A 5,209-nucleotide genomic window follows, 5' to 3' on the forward strand; every position below is an offset into this window, starting at 1 on the left:
GGATGCGGGGGAGGATATATTGTCGGCCATCAGTGCCAGAGGAAGAGAGCAAAATCCAGAGGGATTCCAGAGAGCGTCCCTGGATTGGGAGAGGCAGCCCATCTTCTGGGGAAGAGAATCACCGCAGCACCAGTGGAGAAGGGGGGGCAGATGGGGGAAGCGGCGAGGCGATCCCATGACTCCTTGCCGGGGACCAGCGGGGAGAGTAGAAGTCCTCCGCTGCCTACGCCCTCCTTGCGCAGAAGGCTTTCGCGCAGAGAGAGTAGGAGAAGACTAGGCGTCAAAGAGCTTCTTTGCTGGAAGAAGTTTAAGAAACGCCCACTGACGGATTCTGCCAGCGATTGAGACAGCCACGGGTGAGTGGCTGTCCGGACAGAAAAGGTTCACTCAGGCAATCCAGCCAGGTGTTTGCACCGGCTTACGCACGAGCAACTCCTAGAACCATAACAATATCCTATCCCAACTTGTCTTTACAAGTTCAACAAAATTAGCAGAGTTAACATTCCCCCTTTTTAAACACATGAACAGCAGATAGCTTGCTCAGACTCATGAAAGACTCTGTAAATATTTCCTGGTATTTTCCCCGTTTAATCCCTCCTAAAATAAGACGCTACACAGTCTTCTGTAAAGTATAAAACGTTTACTCACAAGTAATCACCTGTTCACATAAAGGTTCCCAGAAGGCAGACTTAAAAGGTTAGAACGTAGTTTAAATGTGGTGACTATCTCCTTATGGTAGAAAGCCCCCCTTTTCTTCTCTTGGCCTGGAGCCAAGGGTGCATTTTAGTAGTGCTGTTGTTAAGATGGCATCGATAGAGACAAGAGGAGACAAGATGGTCGCCAGCCTGTGGTTCTGGTTCTTTCTACTCCATCTCAAGTTACACATAGGAAGTTTCGTCTCAGTCCTGGAAAGCAGGAAGTTCCGTGTGAAGGACTGAGACAACCTTCATGTCTACTCTAGCAATGTTGTGTTTGACTGCCCTGATTCTTACATCCCACAGTACCTTGGTTGATGAACGCCTTAGCAGTCGAACGTTTTGGCTCCTGAACGCCGCAAACCCAGAAGTGAGTGTTCTGGTTTGCGCAGGTTCTTTTGGAAGCCAAATGTCTGGCACGGCTTCTAATTGGCTGCAGGAAGCTCCTGCGGCCAATCGGAAGCCTCGCCTTGGAAGACAAACGTTTTGGAAGTCAAAAGGACTTCCGGAACGGTTTCCATTTGGCTGCCAAGGTACGACTGTATAGTGATACAGCAGGGGTGGGAACCTGTGGCCGTCCATCTGTTTTTGGATTACAGCTCCCATAATCCCCGGCTGCTGCTACTGATGGGAGTCCAGCAACATCTGCCGGATTCCCCATCCCTGTGACACCGTGTGGGCAATACCTAGCAAACATTATTCAGCTTTGTAAAATTGTCACTAGGATTCAGACAGAGAGGCAATTTTCATGTTCTGCCATGGGATTATATAGCTGTTAAAAGAAAACAACTAATGAATTGTGGGTTTCATACTTGTATTATGTCAAGCGCTTTCTGCAAAAACAGCATGTAGCATTCTTAAAATACGGGAGCTGACAGATGTAGCAAGGCTTCCAGCATTGCAGAAAGACTTCATGTGAAATGAAAATGACATTCTTCCTGAGAGTTGGAACATATATTTATAAAGCCTTTCAACGTTCCCCCCCCCCCCCCGCTTCCATTTGTAGATAGAACATGTGTTGCTTTCGCTTGTCTTTGACAGAGTGGAACTCCAAATGTTTTTTGGCCGGGAGTCAGTGAGACTGTTTGAAGCATTCTTAAGTGTATGTGTGTCAGTAGTCAAAGGGACTTTGAATGTAAACACAGAAATGGAAGGAAATCATAAACACAGAGATGATTTTCCACTTAGAATTAATGGCCAACTTTAGGCATTTTCCCTTGTTTTTGTTAAAAGCGTAGGAGTTACATGAGAGAGAAAACGATGGCAACATGAGTGACAGAAAATACAGTCTGTGTTGTTTTTTCAAGGCATCTAGAAGTCCTCATGTCTGATATAAATAGTACAGACCAATCTAGCTATGGAAAGGCTATTTTAAAAAAGCATTGGTGCTTAGTTAGGGTTCCCATACTTCCGGAAGTGAAAATCTGGACACAAAAATTGTTGAGCTGCTTTTTCTTTTTGTGTGTGTCAAAGTTAATAATAATAATAATAATTTATTATTTATATCCCGCCCTCCCCAGCCGAAGCTGGGCTCAGGGCGGCTAACAACAATAAAGTTGTTGAGCTTCCCAAAATCTCCCCCCAAAAAACCAGTTTTAAAGCAATTTCAAAAGCATTTTGGCAAAAAAAGACCCACTAGCACAATGGGTTGCCATACGCCCGGGTTTTCCTGGACATTTTAAACAGCTGCCAGAATTTCCACCCGGACAAGACTTTCGGCAGCCGAATCCTGGCAGTGTCCAGATTTTTCCAGACGTATGGCAGTCCTTTCTTAGTACAACGATGAAGACCACGCGATTATGTCCATAACTGCCTAGAGAAATCTTTGTGTAGGGATGAGGTACCCATGGCCTTCCAGAGGCTGGTATTCTATCTCATCATCCCTAACCACTGGCCATGCTGGGAGCCCAAGAAGATCTGGTGGTCACCACATGGACCACCCTTCCCTTAGAATGCATTAGTGGCACCTGGAGATAGCTGCAGCAATTTGTGTAGCAGTTGAGCAGGTGGCAAGGCTTTTGAACTGCGCTTGGGTACCAGTTCCATTTCCAAGACTGGTGGAGGGTAGAGGCCTGGATTGGAACCAGTACCATCAGCTGAGGGCAGCAGGGCAGCTAGCCCAGTTTCACCCCCATTTTGCTCCCCAAATACCTCCTTTCTGGAGAGCCAGTGTGGTGTAGTGGTTGAGAGCGGTAGTCCTGTAATCTGGGGAACCGGGTTCGCTTCCCCGCTCCTCCACATGCAGCTGCTGGGTGACCTTGGGCCAGTCACACTTCTCTGAAGTCTCTCAGCCCCACTCACCTCACATAGTCTTTGTTGTGGGGAAGGAAGGGAAAGGAGAATGTTAGCCGCTTTGAGACTCCTTAAAGGGAGTGAAAGGCGGGATATCAAATCCAAACTCTTCTTCTTCTTTTTGTGGCTACTGCTGGTAGTTAGCTACAGCTTTCACCCACCTGCTATTTGGGCAGGTTCTCTGTGTTGTATTGGAACCCCAGGAGTCTCCCTGCTGGCAACGCTGGGTCAAAAGGCATCTCTGCATCATCCAATCTCCCTCCAGCACAGTGGATTGGAGATTTGGGTTTCCATTTTGACAGTGTAAACAGAGGCGGGTTCAGGGCAGTGTGATTGATTCTTGCACCCGCCACCGAGCCTAAGGGGCGCTGCAAGGTGCTGCAACTGTGACAAAGCGAATTGTGCAGAACAGGAAGCAAGAGGCGAGGGGCGCCAAATTTTCGCCTGGCGCACGGCACCGCTGAAATTTGAAAGACCAAAATCCACCCCTGGGTGTAAATGCCACAAGTGAAACAAGGCGTGTATTTTGGTGAACTACAGTACCTGGACTTAAATACAGGAACAGATATAAATCTGCTTGCCTGAGGTTTTTATTTTCTCCTTCCTTCCCCTTTCACACACCCCTAGTGCCTGATATTTATCTAGATGAATAAAAAGAGCAAGGAAAAGCTAGCAGACAAACACTACACATTCATTTTGAGTCTTAAAAAAAGAAATCCAGAAATAAAGACATTGTTCAGTAGTTCCTAGAGATACCATCAGTGCACTCAAAAGTCTGCGGAGAAGAAGAGCATTCCTTTCCCACATCCAAAAAAGGGTGTTTCCACTGGCAAGGATAATGCACAACTAAGTAAATGGCAAAAAATAGCTCCACAAAAGCTTTTCTCACAAATTTTCTATGGTAGGAAGGAAGATAGGGCTTATGAAAGTGTACCCAACATTTGAACTTTAAAATCTCTTAACAGTATGCACCTATGACCCTTTTTCCACAGATTGATATTTATTTTGAGGGGATAGTGTTGAAGTTGAGATAAAGCTATTGACTGCACGCTTTCACTGTGAAGTACAGTGGTACCTCGAGTTACAGACGCTTCAGGTTACAGACTCTGCTAACCCAGAAATAGTACCTCAGGTTAAGAACTTTGCTTCAGGATGAGAACAGAAATCGCACGGCAGTGGTGTGGCGGCAACGGAAGGCCCCATTAGCTAAAGTGGTGCCTCAGGTTAAGAACAGTTTCAGCTTAAGAACGGACCTCCAGAACGAATTAAATTTTTAACTCGAGGTACCACTGTAAGCTGATTTTGATGCTCTCGGTGGAAATTTGTTTACTGTAGAGAGATCAGTGTCTAGAAAGCTGTTCTAATTTCTTTATGCAGCTAGCAAACGTTAAATTCCAAAATGCTATGCCGTAGTTGCGTGCTAAAAATATCGCTTACTTAAACAGGCACACAAGAGTACCATTCTCATATTAGTTGTGAACCGGTTGTGGCAGAACACATACAGCACTTTGTATCTAGAAGGTCCCAAGGGAAAATTGGAAAGCTTGGGAAAACGAAGCCCTGAGAAAGACCTCTCCCCCCAGACCTTAGAGAGCTGCTGTCAATCAGTACAGGAATCATGAATCAGTCGTCTGAGTGCAAGACAACTTTATATGAGATTAAAATCTAGTTCCGAGCAAACACGATCCCTTAAAAGCAGGTCTACCAATTTTGTTGGAACTAGTAAAGGTAAAGGGACCCCTGACCATTAGGTCCAGTCATGACCGACTGTGGGGTTGCGGCGCTCATCTCTCTTTATTGGCCGAGGGAGCCGGCGTTTGTCTGCAGACGGCTTCCAGGTCATGTGGCCAGCATGACTAAGCCACTTCTGGCGAAACCAGAGCAGCGCATGGAAACACCGTTTACCTTCCCGCCGGAGCGGTACCTATTTATCTACTTGCACTTTGACGTGCTTTCGAACTGCTAGGTTGGCAGGAGCAGGGATTGAGCAACGGGAGCTCACCCCGTCACGGGGATTCGAACCGCCGACCTTCTGATTGGCAAGTCCTAGGCTCTGTGGTTTAACCCACAGTGCCACCCACGTCCTTTGTTGGAACTACAACTCCCATAATCCTGGACAATTGTCCCTGCTGGCTGGGGCTGATGGGAGTTAGAGTCCCTCGTCATCGGAGAGTGTGGCAGGTTCCTCATTCCTGCTTTAAAGAAAGCCAGTTAAATGGGGA

Source organism: Podarcis tiliguerta (genome assembly GCF_965153285.1).
Source record: "Podarcis tiliguerta genome assembly, chromosome: 1".
NCBI classification, from domain to species: Eukaryota; Metazoa; Chordata; class Lepidosauria; order Squamata; family Lacertidae; genus Podarcis; species Podarcis tiliguerta.